We start from the raw sequence: 18,260 nt of genomic DNA, 5'->3' as shown, positions 1-18,260 counted from the left end.
CACCCCGGGGATCCTTTCCCCCGGGGTGCTCCAGCCTCACCCGATCGCTGACGGCTGGAGCGCCCCACAGAAGTGACGTCACCTGTTTTTTGTTATTATTTCTTGGATTTGGTCGTTCTTGTTGATCGCCGAAACTAGTACCAAGTACCATGCCGGCCGTGCAAAGTGGCCGTGCCGGCACTTATGTTTAGGTCGGCTGTGCTTTTCATTGTTTACGCGCCGTAAGCGCAGGATGATAACTCTCCTCCTTGGTACATCGGCTGTCGTTCGGTGTTGTGTTATCTACGGTACACCTACGGGAAATGAAGAAAACCAGTGGAAGATTCGGAGGGTTGTGTTGCACGTTTAAGTTCGCCGGCTTTTGTAACCGCACTTCTTTCTTTCTTTTTATTTTGAAAGTGTTGAAAGGTGTGTGCGCGCGCCATTTCACGCCATTAGGTTTGATCCGCTGTGGCTGAATAGGGAAGAATGGGTCTGTGTCCTAAAACGTTGGCACTGGCTGAAGAGCTAGGCTGCCGGCAAAGGTCTAAATAGTGTTGCACGAAGGCTGCTTGCGCTCCCATTTAGATCATAGAATCTGTGGCTTTTGTGGGGAGAATAGGCGGAAGGAATACCTTTAAAGGCCCTCATTTGACAAGAGTTCTCTTGGGCTTAGATTAGTGGTACCCACTGGATCTTCCGGCCACTAAATAAGCTTATTTAGGGGCTCTTGTGCACTCTAGTACGCGCCGCTGAACACCAGCGTTTTTGTCCGTATTGGCGGTGAGCGCGACCACGGGCGGCGCTGCGGAGCGCGCCTCCGTGACGTCGGCTTAGGGATTCTCGCATTTGTCATCTGCTTCACTCGGGCTCGCTCTCTATGCTGTTTCTTTGCGCGCGGTTGAGATTTTGTGCTTGTCCGCAGCAGATCTCGCGAAGGCGGAACTTTTTTTTTCTTAACAAGAGACTTAAAATAGCGTAAACTAGCTCAAGGCGTGATTTTAAGTATAGTTTTTGATACCGCTCCGGAAACAAACATTGCCGGCGTCGCCCATGCATTGCTGCGAAGCTGGTACTGTGCGGAGCGGGAAGAGTCGGAGCTAGGTGTCAGCCTCTGTGTTCAGCAGTCTTTGGAACAAAGGTAACAGCCGCAGGCTGACAACCGACAACAGCGAAAATGGAAGACCAAAACAAATTCCAGGCCTTCTGGGCTATCGGCTTTGGCAGAAGGCATTACGATTCCAGCTAATCGTATGAAAGGTAAAACAGATTTGGCAACCTTGCCTAACACTCGAAACTATTGTATCAAGTCACTTTACGTTGTCACGGCATGAAATTGTGCCGACATGCACTATGGGGCACACATAATGTAGGTTGATTTCCAAATAACCTGCTGTGTGTATAGACGCGTGCTGGTTTTATACCAGGCTTCTAACCAGTATGCCGGCTTATTGAGCAAAACGAGTAACCTGTATGGCAAACATACAGTAAGACTATGTTTGTTCAGATGTGGAGGGATATTTCGGTACATTTGCCACAGCCATATCATCCGAATATTCAGATAGGCGTTATAGTAAAACTGCACTCAAGAGGGGGAGGACAAGGAGGAGGAGAAAACTTTAACAGTAAAATCGATCTGGTGAGTGGGCAGGCTCTTCAGTCCAAGACGAGAGAGTAAGATTCATTCTTCAGTTCACCGAACGTCATCCCGAGTAGGCCAGGATTTGTTCTTTGCGACTGAAGGGGTCGGAAAACAATAAAGAGCTGTCTGGACATATTCATTGGTTTCGAATTGTGTTATACTGAAAATTGGCATGTATACTATTTATTGCGTTAGTTAGCAAGTATATCAAGTTTTCAACACCGTAATCATGTTATAACTTTTCGGGTTGAGATTGAGTTCGTTACGATATCGATGGTTCGATAGAAATTAGGTGCACAAAAGCCGCCTTCTAGTACTGTGGACAACGTTATCTGCGCCGTAGCACATATCTTATTGCATTGAATATTCACATGAACTTTGTGAGCCTCGCAAACATCCCCAAACCTCCTAGGACGTTTAGGACGGTGCAGAAAAATGAATGCGTTGGGCACAGAAAAAAAAAAAAACGTTCATCTAACAACAACCAAAGAAAGAGAAAACACCTGTTTTATTTCCTGCCGTGCGACCTGCTGCTTAATGCGTAGCATTAGACTGTTGAGTCTTCATAAGAGCATCTCAGAAATAGTTAAGGGAAGCCTACGCATTTTGAATACTTATCGAGGAGCTCTGAGCGCTGAAACTCGCAAATACGCTAGATAGGACCAGGGCGAGTTACACACGATTGTCTGAGCGATGCTCTCTGAAAGTCGTTCTCTCTCTCCTCGTGTGTTGTAAAATTGTGTGGGACAAAGCTTGAAATTATTCAGAGCCGTCAGAATCTGATTGAAAACACGCTTTTTAAAGCACCAAAGCATCAAAGCGGGCGATTTCTAGCAAAGGCACTGCTGCCAGTCAGAACCGGACGACCGCGGCGCGGGTGTAGCAGCGGGGCGAATGTAGCAGACGACCGCGGAGCGGGTCCCTAAGCTGACGTCAGATCTAGGGGGCGCCACTCAAACATCTCACCGCCAATAGTTTTGGCCCAGCAGCCTGAAATGCATGTTTTGCAACCTCACCATACTTTCTGTGCATAGAAAGACCAGCAGGTGCCTTATTTTGGGGGGGGGGGGTGAAATCAGCACAGCTGGTACAAAAGAGGCCTGAATTAAAGTTTATTGGATGTTACAAAAAGATGTTTGGAGTGAACACTGTTAATGCCTCTTTTCGTCGTGCCTACAACTCTGTATATTTGGTCATGTTGTACCAACTTTTCCGAGCTTCCAAAGTTGCAAGGGATACACTGCAGTGCTACAAGTACTGATCACAAAGTGTCAAAAAATTTGGCTTTTGGCTTCCCATTGCCACCCTTGTTAGTGATGGCCTGGGAAGAACCACGCCGAAGCAGGATAGCACCGACCAATCCAGGAGATACACTGTACTTCATTTCACCAGCTTCATACACCGTTGTAAAAATTGTGCTCGTAATCAATAAACAGCGAGAGCACAGCTCTGACACGCTGGTAAGGGCAGCAAATGTAGCGCCAACAATGGTCTTTCACATAAACTGTGCCCACAGCTCCTGTCAGCACCAAATTGATAACAGCGTTGTTGCACATAATTACGTATACAAACGTCATGGAAGTAGTGTTGCTTCTGGTCATAGCAGCAGCTGTCCAACAGCCCACCACTGCAAGTGCTGAAGAACCGGCCAACCATGTGACGTTTGCTGTCCAAAAAAAAAAAAAAAAGCACTCAGGCCTACGTTTTTTGACAAGCAGACTGGATGCTCATCACACTGAAGCTCCCCCGCAGTAAGAGCTATGTGTGCGCATCCGTATGTGCTGCCACGTGCAGCCTGGCAGCACGTGGCAGCAAGGTTCCATTCTGCCAAGGTGCCGGTTTAGCGCCGTGGTGAGAGGATTTGGCTGCTGCTCTGGCGAAATGAGTTCAAGTCGTACACCAGTCCATACATCGGGGGCCCCGCCGACGGCCACGTATATATACGGTCACTTTGCGCGTTTGATGTTACACCTTCGTCTTTAAAATTGGTGAAACTTGCACTAAGTGACACAAGGCGAAGCTGGAGGATTTCTTTTTATGTTAGCACTGAATGACACCAATTTATTCACGTGTTCCGTCATCGCCGTCACTTCTCACTGTGGCAGTAGTAGTCATCGTCATATCCATCTATCTTCCGCATGCATGACTGGCTGACCCGGATCGTTTTGTCCGCAGGCTTTCCCATTCCTCCAAGAGTGGAACGCGTCGGCACGCGCTAGAACCGGCTTCGCGAGCTGGGCGTCTGCGAGCTGTCTTGTGCTCTTCCTTGTGCCGCGGACGCACGTGACTGTTTCCTTGGTATTTTTGCGAGCACCACGCGCAAGCCAGGACGATGCCGGACGCTCATCGCAAAACGCGTGGGTGGTAAACGGCGGGAGTAACTATGACATGTGTTTTGATGGCGCCGCACACATTGTTGCTGGCCTTCAATTTATGCACACGGAAGGGCACTCGTAAAAACTTATGCGGAATTTAAGAGCATTAAATGTATTTAATGTCAACACAAACACCAATCCAAAGTAGCAGCCCATGGGCTGAGGTGTTGCACTACTGAACACGAGGCAGCAGGTTTCCTGGGCATACCAGTTTTTGTGAAGGAGGCGGAAAACACAGCTGTCCGTGAGTAAGTGATCTTGCTGTTGATTGAACACTTCCAGGTGGTATAAGTTTATTCATTGCCCTCCACCATGGCATGCCTTATTCATGGTGCTGCTTCAGAACACTATGCTACAAACTTATCTTTTGGGTCTTAACACTAGCAGCATTTAAATGAAACATCTTTGATATTGTATAACTGTTCTTGAATAATTATTCATTTTATAATGAACACAATAGCAGTATTGTCATAAAAAAGAACTGCAGCTAAATTATAAATCCTAATTGTTGTATGCTAGTAACATGTTGCAAGAAAATCGAAAATGTAATAGTTATATCCGTTCGCTCACCAGCTGTACAAGTTGTACCTGTCCCACGAACCTTCAAATGCTGATTAGTCTCATGGCCAACACATGAGCCATACATGCCCTTCTGTTCCCAAAAGGACTAAACAAACACGCAACCTCCAAGAAAACACATCAGGCATTGGGAAGAAACATTTAAAAATGACTCACTTTATTTGATCGACAACCAGTACATTTTCCTTTTATAGCCCACAAAAGACCATTGCCAGCACTGCATTAGGGCTTAAGAACTTTTCTGCAGTTGGATTTGGCAACAGGCAGAATGCACCATTATGTACTGGAAACACACATGACAAGCCACAGCTTTGACCAGCCCATTGGTTGCACTGGGTGTCAAGAGATAAAAAGGAAGAACCACGCCAAATGCTTTAATGTATGCACGTTGATCAAACATTAATTCAGAGTGTAGAAAAACATCCCTTCCAGCATGTTCAGCTGATCAACCAATTTGTGACAGCCTTATCGAAGTGAAGGCAAGAACGAGTGCGTGGCAAGATTTAAATGTGGGCTTTAAGAACTGTAAGTTGTCTGTAGGCTGTCTGCAGTCATAATTACTATTGTGCGCCAAACACCCTAGTACACTGAGTGCAGTGAACTTCAGCAATGATAGTAGTCATAAGTAATTTTTATCGTATGTTGACCGTTGCGAATCCTAGTAAATTGTTACAAGCACCTGGCATGCTGGCAAGAGAGAGGTAGAGAGAGTAAAAGATTTTTGAAAGGAGAAGAGGCCAGCATTAGAAACTGAACTTGGGCCTGCTACTTAAATCCCGCTGGGGCATGGAAGGTACTGAATACTGAGGGTATGAGAAATGACAGTGAAATCAACCAATGAACTTTGTACACTTACAGCATGTATAACATGCAATGGGGCGCAGAAACAGACTAATCACTGTATAATTCGCATAACATATTTACCGACCATAAAAAAAAGTTTCGCAGTTTGTGAAATTTCACCACCAATACCCAAAAGTCCAGACAGGACAAGCAGCGATTTGACCGCTCGATCTTGCTTCTTCGTGTCAGCCCACGTGCCCAAAATCTTTCGTTCAAACAGAGGGTAAGCATTCAAGCGTAGTAAGGCTGCTTCAAGGTCTTTTCACCCACTAGTATACCTTGGTCAAACACTATGCAAATGATCAATTGTCTCTGTACAGCCTTACACAGAAGGCAGTCTGGGCTGTCCTCGCGTCCGATTGTGTGCAGATACTTTCAGGTCAATGCTACTTCAAGCCGCAGCCTGTGTAGCAAGGTTTCATTGACTTCGGTGAAGTTGAGGGGCATGAGCGAGCCAGAACCTTTGCTCGGGATCAGTCCTGGGGAACTGTTCCTGTCAATTTTGTGGGTCAGACCAATGCAAGGCAGCAGCTTGTGCACGGGCTCTGTAGAGTATTGCGTTGCTATCTTGTCTTACGATGAGTGTAGCCAAGAGAGGGTATATCCTTTAGCAGGCACAAGGCAGCATTTCCTTCCCAGAAAATTAGTTGTATAATTGTAATTACACTAGCTAGTTTCGAATAATTCTTGCAAACAAAGAGCACGACTACCAAGTGTAACAAAGGGAGGAGACAGCAACGACTTCCAACTAGTGCCTTGTTTGAAACCTATGACCCATATAAATACCACATGCACTTTATAACATCAACATAGCAAAAACAGCACAACACCATGCTGCAACTTTTCTGCTACGACCCCCATGAGCACTGCCAGCTTTCAGGCCCGCAACCTCGTTAAACTCAGTTTCCCCTTGAGAACATGATTTTAGCGCTAAAGACGACAGACACACTTTACTGGTGCTTGCATCTGTCAAACACCAGCAAACATTAGTTAACTTGAAATGGTACGGGGTAAACTTGGAAGCTGGCACAATTCAGTGGGATGGGAGTGGCAACCAAAAATCTGTGCACAGTACAGCCCCTGTTGTGGCATTTTTCAGCACGGCGACAGTTGTCACACCACCCTTGTTAACCTATATTCGACTCTCCTGATACTATGGAGAGACTTGTTGCATTGGTGGCACACTGGAATTACCACTGTGTCGAACCATGGAGCCTGCCAGTTGCCATTCGAAGTATGCAAGTCTGCCGATGGAAATTTTTTCTGGCGACTGTTTCTTGCTGCTTCCTGCTGGCACAGCCATTCCATTCCACGCAGACAAACAAAATGCGCGCAGGCCGCATGCAACAGGTTTGCGTTGTTGTGTGAGAAGCAGGTTTGCCAACGGGTACCAGTCGGCTGCGCAGTAGCACCCAGTGTATGCTTAGATGCAGATACCTAGCGGGTCCGCCTTGGTTCATTCCACAGAGGCAAAAGCAACGCTTTCTCATGTTTCTCTGATGGTGCTTTTCAATGGAGTCAACTATGTATTGCACTAAACAAATAGACAGAGAAATATTTTATGGATTTGCGAGCAGAAGGATGCTAGGGCTTCTACCCCGTGAGAGAGCCGTTCTTAGTCCAAGTGCATTGAAACCCACAAGCGCCGTCAAAGTTGCCCACCCCGGACTTCCACCACAGCCTTCACCATCCCTAGCGTTACATCTGTATTTCTGAAATGATTAGTAACGATTAATTATTAACAGTGACTCTTCACGGCTAGTCAGTGAGTGGAAGTGTTTTGGTTTGTTGGGTAAAAATCAGAACAGACTGCTTTCACCATATGTTGTGAAGTGGGCGTGATGGTGACCCTGGCTCGTCAGTGAGCAGAAGTGGTTTTGCCGGTTGGGTAAAAATCAAGCATGACTGCATTGAGGAGCAGACGAAGAGTGTGGAGCACGTCAGACATACTTTTAGCCTGTGTGATCAGTGTACGTGCTTTGTGCCATTGAGAAAGTTAGCAGGTATATCTCGTGTATTACGTTTTTTGCAAGTTTGTCCAACATATCTTTGGACGCAGCGTTAAATCATCAATTCCTTTTAAAAGCAACACGAAGCCAGCAGGTGAGAAAGAAAGAGGTATGTTAGTAATACTACTAAAGGAAATTCAGGCTATTAGCAATGGTTCAGAACGACATGTAAACAATCTTTGCTAGAATGCACAGTAGTTGACGAAATACTGCAGGGCACATGCACACGTGATTGCAAAGAGGGTTATGGCATGTACAGGTAAGTGCGTAAGGCTGATTTAGTGCAAATATGCTGCATGCACACGTAAATAACAAATACCATGCAAAAAAGATGAACAAGGCAAATGAGGTTAGAGCAAATAGAAACAGCAACTACGCAGAGTCATCTAGATGGTATGCTTAGAATGTAGATAAAACAGTTCAACACAGCACGTAGCACCTGTTATTGCTGAAACCACTGACGCATCACCTAGCCTGTCATAAATGGGCAAGATCACATACGTTTGGCGACATCGTAAATTTTGGAGCACACGAACACAACACACACGGAAAATGCCATAGTAACTCCACGCTTGTAACGACAGGGATCACGGCAAGTTGATGCGCACGAACGAGAACTCGCTGTCACTGCGACGCACCATTGCTAACTGATGGGGCTCTAGATTATTCACGTATACACTCCTGCTGCGACACGAATCTGGACACTTGCAAGTCGAGTACGGAGCAGTATCAAAATATTTGCCTCGCGTTGTGATACCGACACAACACCGTGTATAACGATGACTGTGATGGTATAGCATCGATGACTGCGGCGCCAGCAGCTTCACACAAACAATAAACCTCTGGAAAACTACGACGCACCACACACATCGGTCACGTTTTGAAGGCACCACGGTGCTTCGTACCTTGCTGCACATTTTGGGGCAACAATTCTGATACCTGTACATATTTGATATGAAATCATTGCGCTCTGCGCAAGCGCTGACCAGCACTTCGCGTTGCTGCCACGAATAGTCATCGGACTTTGACGACTGTGAATTAGAAGATACAAGCGCGAAGACACAGGCTTGGAGCTGAACACCTCACATGAAACGAAAACACAGCGCAGCACCGCACCACTCGTGAGCGACTCCACACAACGCCAACGCTTGTGCATTCTTGCTTGCCTCGGCACCGCGCGAAGACGGAATATATATGAAACAGGCCAACGGAACAAACTCGGAACAGACGTGAACTCTACCCGTACGGATGCCAGTACGGGGCCAAAACGCCAAAATTCGCTCTTCGATCGAATTCGGCCTCTTCTCCATGCCGTTCGTACGTAGGTCATCCGTAAAACCCGTTGTAAATCTATAAAAAGTGCTTTGTTAACACAACTTCTTCTACGCGAGTGTCAAAAACAATAACAAACTCGAGTTTCGCAGAGAAAAGTATAATGCAAACATCTACAAAGCATGTTCGTGACGTCACGGTGACTAGGTGACGTCATATTAAAAGACAATAAACTCAGGCTAAAAATAAATCTTGATATTAAAATATTAATGTGTCGCTGCCAAAAGTATATGCAATACTATTGAAATAATTGCAGTGCAATGCAGTTACGCAATTTTTTTTGTTGACGTACGTCACTTCCGTGGGGCGCAGCAGCCAGTTCGGGGGGAATCGGCTCGGAAGCCCCGGGTTGCAGCAGACGCAGCCAACCCTGAAACTACTTTTTGCGTGACTTCTTCAGACATGGGTTACTGCGGTAAAAATCAGGGATTTTCAAAGAACATCATGTAATATTAAAGATAGAGTGAAAGACACAGAGAAAAGACAGACAGACAGACAATGAACTTTATTGAATGTCCTGAGGAGCACTGCTGCCGTTCAGGGCGGCAGCGCTGCGGGCCGCTCCCACGTGGGGACGGGGACGGAGCGGCTAAAAGGAGGAAAGAAATCCTTGGGTCACGTGATCAAAACGTGACGTCACTGGGCTTGTTTTTGAGCCGAGTCCGAGGTGACTTTTTGCTAGTTCCTCTTTGATTTACGCGCTCCAAGTCGCAGCGGCGCGGGGCAAGCAAAACACTCCTCCTTTTCTCACTGTTTTTCCCACTCTACCTCTTCCCGGTGCGACTTTAGGCGCGCATGCGCGACAGTGGGGTAACGGTCGCCGCAGCTGCCGGTGTCGGTGAGCAAGCGGTGTCGGTGCGCGGGAGAAGCCGCGGGGCACGCCGTGGCTCGCGTGCGAGTCGTAGCATAGCGGAAATATCGTGACAGCGTTCTGAAGACCACAGAAGAGCGGTTATAAGCCCCATGCACAGGGAGAAAGCGCAGCAAGAAGTGATTTTGCTTCGTGTTAGCAAAAGGTGAGACACTCGTTCGAAAAGCGTGAATTTAATCTGAACGATAGCGCCGGTGTCGTGAGCTGTACAACTACGTGTGCCGTGTTCGATGTCAACTTATGCTATGCCGTGTCGAACATCAGTGCTTATCACGGCACGTTGCGTTTGTGCTCGGTCGTATCTTCGTAACATGAATAAAGTGTTGAAGTGCGATTTCTGCTGCCGTCTTACTGTCCCGTACGCCTGCATGGAGGCGCGCCGGTCTCGGCGAGGCCTAGCGGTGCTAGCGGGCGGCGCGGGGCTAGCGGGGCCGGCAGCGGAGCGGCGGGAAGAAGGGGGGGGAGGAAAGCATCAGCCCCCTCCCCCCGATTTTGCGCCTCCTCGCTGTGTTGCCATGACAATTAGTACGCTTCCAAGCTCAAGATGGCGGTGACGTTGCTATGGCAATTACAACTCACTTTTGCCCGCCCAGGCTCGCCAGGGGACGATTTGGCGCTACGACCACAATTAGGCGGGACGCTGGGTTGCAGGCTAAGATGCCGCGGACTGGCCTAGGGACAACGCCGAAGTAGGCGCAGCATTTCCCTGGGTCCCCCGAGTGAACGATTTGAGTACCCAGCGTGTGTTTGTGTTGATTGCTGCCAAGTGAAGCTGCAGATGCGTGAATGTACCGTGAATGCTAGTATTGGTGCGATCTCCGTATCCGACATACCTACTACGACATTTCAAGAGAGACTTGCAGCCTGAGCCATCGCCTCCTGTACCTGAGCTCAGCGTAGATCAGCCATGCCGGTCTCCGGCGTTTGCAGTCACAGACATGGAAGAGCGGAAAAGAGGGCATCGATGCGCTCATTTTCCCAGCAAGGTCAGTAACATCGCTATTTTATGTTTGTTGTAGTTTTTGTGTTTATACCACTGTACTGTGTACCCTAAAGCTGCGTGAATTCTTGCTTACGTGGCCGCCTAGCTCGGCCTCCTAGCTGTATTGTGATGTTAACGATTTTTGTATAATCTTGAATCAAATTTAGCGTGCGCTGCATACTTGGGCGAGGAACAGACCAGTGGAAAACGACAAACCAGACGTTGGCGCGCAAACCAACACCTGCTTCGTGTATCCAACGTAGTACGTGTGGATTCTTTTCCCACTCCCTGTTTCTCGCCCAAGTATGCAGCACACGCTCAATTCAAATTACGATGCTATGTCCTTTCACACTCCGGCCGCAGTTTCAAGCGTTTCATTTTTCCTTTTGTGTAGGAGCCCATAACATTGCTCAAGTTTGATCGAACCGGTGGCCTGTACTCCCCGAAGCGCTGTCCTGGATGTTTGAAGTGCAGTGCCTCGATCGTAAGTATGCATGTGTTTGATAGCGTTAATCTCGCGAGTATGCCGTGTGCACGCATCAACGTTCTAGCTCTTCGGGCAGTTCAGTTGCGTTGCGGGAGATGAATGGAAAACGTCGCTTCTGTACAGAGAACGTAAGGATATCGCGGCCAAAGGGAAAAACAAAAGCGTGAAATCGTGAGCCAAAAAAGACGGAAGAGGGAGAGAGAAAGGATAGACCAAATGACAGCGGCAGAATCAGATCGTCCAAGGGGCTGTGAAGGTTAAGCGGCATTTTGGGCCCTTTATGAGGAGGCACCAGGAGCAACTGTCAGTAAAGTGTACATTGAAGGTGAATGGAAGAAGCTGCATATGGGACAAATAGGATGTGGCAGGGCATAAAGCCACTGAAAATTTGAAAGCACACAAATAACGCGTACAGGCAGGAGGGACACACCACAGCCTCGTCAAACAAAGGGTGGCACCCACACTTTTTATCATGTGCAGGAAGATTTGCACCCGTTGATTTCGTTACCGTAAACAAGTGCTCTCCGAGATGGACGCTTAGACGGCGTCCTGTCTGGCCCACATACATGGACTTACATGACAACGGAATTCTGTAAACCATGCCAATCGTACAATGAACTAAAGGCTGCGCAAGGTTAACACTGCACTCGTTCCTCCCTTTACTTCAATAATCCTTGTTATTAACAATGCGGCAGAGATTGCCCACTTCTGCTTTTGCAGAAAACACAAAACAATGTGCTGTATGTGTGTTCTTTTTCTTGTAGTCGGTTGTCCTGTGTGGTCTTATTCCACGTCGCCATCTTTTACGCATTTTGTTTTTCAAAGATGTATTATTAGCCTACCCAACTTTCAGTTGTGCTGACACAGCATTTAATCCTGTTCCTGCAGCATCTGCATAGGAGGGCTTCCAGTGGAAAAAAAGAAGTGCTTGGACTTGGCCCCTACGATGTTGGTGCAGGGCCTGGAGAGCAAGGCTTGGTCTACATCCTTTCTGGGTACCCATGGAAAGCAGGTGAATGCCTCCACAAGTGGGTCGTTTTGTGGTACACTCGAAATTAGCCGCAGACAGACTGTGTCTGCTCGCAGACCACCATGGTAGTATGACAACCAAATATGTAGCTGTGTCCTAGTTACTGACGGGAAGACTTAACAAAAAATCAACTGCCCATCTGTTGAAACGACAAAAATGGGGGATGTGAAGCTTTCCGAAACCAAGTCCAACACCAAATTAACCAGCCCAGTACTGAACACCTGTTTCTTATTGGGACGGTCTGATGCGCTGCAGTTGTGCTCTCTAGAGCTTTACTGATGCAGGCAATCCATGACCTTCTGTAGTGTACAACCATTGTCGTTAGATGGAGGTGTACATTTCCTGTGTAATTTTCCACTTCTATGCAAATCCAGATTGCTTCGACTGTGCTGGAATGACGCAATGGGATAGATGTCAGCTTCATAACATGAGGGACCCAGGTTCAATTCAGATCACGGGAAGCGTTCACTTCACCCACGATCGTCATCATTAGAAAAAGTTGGCTTTCTGCAGTGCATTTTGGGTGGACTACAGACACATCAGCGAGAGGCTGGAGGTTTCACTTTAGTAAATGAAACTGTACCAAGTACAGTATGTGCGTGAAGCTTAAGCATTGTACATGAGCCAAGCCAGGGAGGAGTGGTTATAGGTTAAATCCTTGTAAAGAAAGTTCACAAAAAGTTCAATGTGAATCACTGAGCTTGCAAACTTGTCAGATCTCAACTTGACACTTTATTGTACCAGTCTTTCATGCTCAGCTGAGGAATGGTGGACAGATGGGGGCAACAACTGGCAGAAAGGGTCATTAGCTTGCAGTTCATTTGTCTATGTAAATATTCTAAAAAAGTACTGGTATGAAATTCTCGTGTTACATTTTTCCCATTTCTATGGGTGCCTACCAGCCCAGGAATCATAGATTGGAACATTAGATAGTCAACCTCAGTATATATAATTATTTTGAGCCTTGTTTATTCGTGTCAGTTTTGGCTTGGACAGAACGAACACCAAGGCGGCCGCCATGAGAGAATGGCACTCTTGATGTCGCTGTTCTCATTGCATCATGGTCAGACTAGATGCATGCCCTAGAGTGGCCCAAGCTGGCCATGGCCGCACACGTCTGGGCCACACGATATCAGTCCCAAAACTGTGACATGATTCACAAGGCAGTGCAGCGTGCACCATCAGCAGCCAGTGTGTTGGCTAAGTCACTGGAGCCCTAATGTCGGCAGTTTGGGGCGAACTGCATGGCGAGGCACTCCACGTATCTTGCTTATGCCAGTGTCGAAAGGGTATTCATTCGGAGCTTTCTTGTGCATGCAAATATTAAAATTGATTTAAAATATGTTATACTGAATGGTTGCTACTAAAATCTGCAGCTACAAAGGAAACTTTTTGCATAGTTATCTCAGCTTTGATATTTCAAGTACTCCTTTTAAGTAGAGCCTAATCATGCTATGAACGTTTAATAGTGGTGCTACTCCTTTAAGGTATTTTTTACTTGTTTTAAGCTGACTTGTTTTTAGTTTGGAGTTAAGAGAGACCGTAACATTCTGGCCGCCCAGCCGCCCATTTCTGGCCATTAGTATTTCTGAGTTGTTCTTCAAAACAGTTTTTGCTCGGCACTTCTCTGAAATGTCGAGGACACCTAACTGAACTTAGTCGTGATTAATGCATTATCGTGCAAAGGTGAAGCAATCTCCACCCTTGCGCTCACCTGGTAGAGCATCATCCTTACATCACAAAAAAAGCTTTGTTTTGCCAAATCTTTGCCACTTCATACCACTATATAGAATTTGCTGCCAACATAGGGGTGCTCTCCAGCTGAATCAGCCTTAGGTGTCACAGGAGTGAGAGTAAGAACTTTAAAATAATGTTAGAAATAAGCACAATACAATAGCTTTCTATTTTGTAACTGTTAACAGGTCGACCAACCTCATTGCGACTGTAGGATGTGACTTGTTCGTAGAAGGGCAAAATCAGAAAAACAGAGACGAGCAAGTAAGTCATTGTTGTACAACAGCTTCTGCGACACCTAAGTTAAAGGAGCCATGAAGAGAAAATGCAAGTTGGTTTTATTCGAAAGATTTCGTGTTTTATAGTGCCCCCAGCGCTTGTCCGGATACAAACGGTGCTTTATTCACTGAGAAATTAAACAATTTAGGTTAAAATTTTGATTTTCCCGCTCAATCGTGCGTTTTCGTGGTCCCAAGTGACATCACAGGAACCGACCGCTCTGCAGCCTAGAGTACCTTGATTCACGCATCCGCCGTACAGGGTAGAGACACGTATACGCTGGCGCCGCCATTTTCGGTTGCTCGCTCGCCGCCGAAGCAAGTCATTGTGTCAAAACCGCGCTAATATTATCGCCGCAACGCGGTTTACTGAAGAAGTTTGAATCATATTGTCTGTTTCGCGTTGCTAGGTCTCGTGGGAAACGAAAAGAATAACGCGTTGAGCCCGTTGGCCCAATTGCGGCGGGACGGGACCGTTCAAAGGTTGTCTCCACCCTGTACAGCGGTGTTGGTTTGTTCCCGCGTTTTTTTACGTTCCGTAACCTAGATGGCGCCACCATACCGTGGCAAGCGTTTGGTTTGTGTTTGCCCGCATTTAAACCTGGCTTGTTTTTGTTCTGGGAGAAAATATTCGTTCCCTGAAACAGTGCTCGCTCGACAAATGGGGTCACGTAAAACAAGGTTGCTTGCGTCAATCGGCCAGTGTCGTCTGAGACAGCCCCAAGCCCCGTAGTGCTGTGCTGCTAAACCAAGCATGCTGTGCGCAGTACGAACAGCAGAATGCATCAGTACTTCTATGTTTACATGTGCTTTCATAATTTCCACTGTTTGTCCCATCATTCTTATTGCTTTGTAAAGAATGTGCCCTAAATTTAAGCGCAAATCGCTCGTTCGTCTAGTTTGTAATTACAGCTCTACCTAATTTGTGTCTGCTTCTGCCAGCCTCCGCCAATCGCAGAGCTTAGCTCATGTGACATCATAGGTTCTGTTGCGGGGAATGAGCTGGTGGGTCGCATGACCATTCCCGTTTTTCGTAATTATGTAGCTTATTTGAGCGAAGTTTACGTTAAAAGTGGTGTCAGTATGATTCTAACGAGACAATCTTTTGAATGAACCAAACTTGTGTTTTCTCTTCATGGCTCCTTTAAGCTGTCTGCAATTTACGTGCAAATAAAATTGTTTTCAAGATGCTTACAGTTTTTTCGCCTGGTTCAAAGAGACTGGTATAGTACAAAATTTTGAAGAAAGCTGGAGTTGGCCGTGTTTTTATTTGTATTAGGAAATGTGTGGAAATGTGCCATTTTATTATTTATTTTATAAATTTTTAACTGCTACAGGAACGTTAATTTGTAGATGTAGCACCATGTATTTGGTGTTCTATGTTTATTTATTCAAGATACCCTTATGGCCCCACTGACATTAATGAGGGGTGTGGTACCTGAGCAGATTAAACGAAGAATAATAACATAAGAGAATTCTGCCACGTGCGTACAAGAAAAAAAATAAAGGAAAAAAGATACAGCAGAAACGTCAGTGTCCACACGCATACTAAAAAACATACACGCAAGCAACACAATAATAGTGTACTGTGTTTAAGCTGCTTGTTCATTTGAATTGTGAATGGGAGGCTCCTAAGGAAATATATGTAGTGCTTGACCAGTTTTCAAAATGCTATTTCTTTTTTACTTTTCAGTGACAGGGGTCTCAACAAGCATCTGGATGCACCTACAATGTTTGTGCTGAGCACCTCTGATATGTCGTCTTCTATGGCCGTGAAACTGGGAATAAATAAAACTAAAAACTGTCTCCTTCATTTGGTATATTCCTTTTACATTGTTCAGGAACGTGGAAATAACATGGAGGACAATACCCAAGCACTTGCACGTCATTGTCCCCTGGTCACTTATTGGTATTTATGCTGCAGTTTAAACGAACTGCCAGGTAGCCAACATTCACAACCAATTCAAGTAGTAGGAGTGCCCATGCTACATCGGAGGACATTATTTTTTCTAGGGACCACTGGATTGTGCGAAGAGATGTGTCTCATCTCCTACTCGGATTCTTGCAGTCCACAGGACTAAGTGAGGTGTGGTGACATTGCGTGTCTGTTATTTTAGGACTAAGTGAGGTGTTATGACTTTGAGAGATTTGATATGGTATTGGGGACGATTAGGCAGAGCAATTGCCGGCAGCTATGCAAGGCTAAGTCCGCCTTATTCAACAATACATACTACTACTACTACCTCTCAAGCTGAAAAGTTATAAGACATTTGTCCGAGGAACATGTTAAAGGTCTTCACAAGAAGACATTAAGATTGAGATGCTACACTGCAGGTTCTCTTACAACAGCAGGTTCTCAAGATTTTGCATATTTTAATACTGGCCTTCACATCTGCTCTTGAAGCCTGTAAGTTGGAAGCAATCTAATGCTTGCTTTACATCGGTTACTACAAAGGGCTAGTGTCAGCAATCAAGCATCCTGCAATAACACAAATTTGTTTAGACTTAGATCCACTAAATAAGCTACGCTACCATCTATTGCCAATAAATATGCATTTTGGAATGACCACATCTGGAAACTGACTAGAGAAGGCAGTATCTTATCCTACGTTTCTTTTTAGTTTAAATGTGGCACACTGCACAAGTAAAACTGCTATTGCGATAACTGTTCTCCCGGGTGCACGCGCGGTTGTAGTAAATCTCGCAGCCGTGAACGGATGATTTTCTCATCGTTCTTGAAAGAAGCAGAAACTTAAACGCAGAGGTAATTAAGTGTCGGAGAAATAATGAAGAAGACGTCCTCCAAATCTGATTATTGGTTGGCGCGGGCCAGCAGTAATATATTAGGGCCACACAGAGGAGAAAGAAATTTTTAAGTTTTTTTAAGAATAAAGGAACCAGCGCAGGACAAACTCGGGGCGACACCATGGACACGGTCAGGCAGGCACGCTCCGCATTAAAAAAATCGTTCAGCAAGACACCCGTAAAAATTGAAGCAATTACAAAAGGAAGCGTCAGTTCCAGCCGTTTCTTGCGTCGTCTGCTGCTAGACACTGGCCATCGCCTCCTCTCAGCTACTTACAGGGAATTCCCTAGGAGGCGACGCGCGAAGCCACATCAAGCCTGCTCACTGCAACAACAAATTCCCTAAATGTCCCTAACCTTTGTCCCCAACTGACAGTGGTTTCAGGAGCCAATCAAAACGTGGAATAATTTCCTCCTTTTAGCCGCATGCGACGGGGAGGCAAGAGAAATAAAAATTTTAGAGAGATAATAATAGACAAAGAAAACACGTTCTGGCAGCTACTCTGGCGTTAGGCGGGCTTGTGCATGACAGATAAGTTGTCATGATGGTACAAGTTGTGGCCAGCTACTCTGCATCGGGGAAGCGAAAAGAAAGTTTGGATAGAGAACGACAAGGATGACAAAGATCTGGGAGAGATGCTGGCATGATTGTCGGAGCCCGAGATTGGCGCTTAGTGACAAGGACGTTTGCCTGCACGCAGCACAGATCACACATCTCCAGTACTACTGGCACGTTAATTCGACTAAGATACAAAAAGCCATTCAAAATCTCGCTTACCGCACCATTTTCAGTACGTCTGAATTGCCACTGAAACTTTTGCAGCTAACACTTTCTTGTAAAATTGACTAGTTTGCTTGTCGTCAGAGCCTGTGAATTTTCATGTAGCTTATTTTTGTATCGGGCCCGGTATGTACTAGAGATGGGAATAATGAAACTCAATTACTTTAGTCCAGTTGCAACGGTGCAGCCACCATGGTGCAGATTGTGCGCGTCTTGAGGGCTACCATTCATCATTGGGGTGAGCTCTAATTAACCACTCAACCACAGGGAAGGGAATTTGGACATCAAGAACAGATAAGTGCACCACTCTATATGGAAGCCTCAGTCACCATTTAAATATATGCGGCTACAGTATCCCAATACCAGCCTGTCCACCAAATCAACCTCTCGTGCTCAACACTAGTAGTCCTTTTTCCAGACCAGTGCTAGACATAACAATTCTGAAACTATATGCATAACACTTCCTTGTACTTCGAAGGAGCAAGTGGGAGTAGTTCAGCTAATCAAATACAGCTTTCATAAGTTTTCTTTCC

The 18,260-nt window shown here is 46.0% G+C and overlaps 2 long non-coding RNA genes across 2 annotated transcripts in view; one reads left to right on the top strand and one right to left on the bottom strand.

Annotated features, from left to right (window-relative positions):
• Nucleotides 1-10,324: 10,324 nt before the first annotated feature.
• LOC144145729 (uncharacterized) lies at nucleotides 10,325-15,954 on the top strand. Its single transcript, XR_013317575.1, has 4 exons — nucleotides 10,325-10,616; nucleotides 11,007-11,096; nucleotides 11,988-12,111; nucleotides 15,835-15,954. It is a non-coding gene; the product is annotated as an uncharacterized LOC144145729 (long non-coding RNA).
• A 994-nt stretch (nucleotides 15,955-16,948) lies between these two features.
• Nucleotides 16,949-18,260, bottom strand: part of LOC144145730 (uncharacterized) — a 206,048-nt gene continuing 204,736 nt past the window's right edge. Inside the window, exon 2 of the long non-coding RNA XR_013317576.1 lies at nucleotides 16,949-17,264. This is a non-coding gene — a long non-coding RNA (uncharacterized LOC144145730). The remainder of the gene's footprint in view (nucleotides 17,265-18,260) is intronic.

The sequence above is a fragment of the Haemaphysalis longicornis genome, unplaced genomic scaffold, assembly GCF_048455015.1.
Source record: "Haemaphysalis longicornis isolate Haplotype H1 unplaced genomic scaffold, Haemaphysalis longicornis Haplotype H1 scaffold_7, whole genome shotgun sequence".
NCBI classification, from domain to species: Eukaryota; Metazoa; Arthropoda; class Arachnida; order Ixodida; family Ixodidae; genus Haemaphysalis; species Haemaphysalis longicornis.
This window is presented reverse-complemented; position numbering and strand designations above follow the sequence as displayed.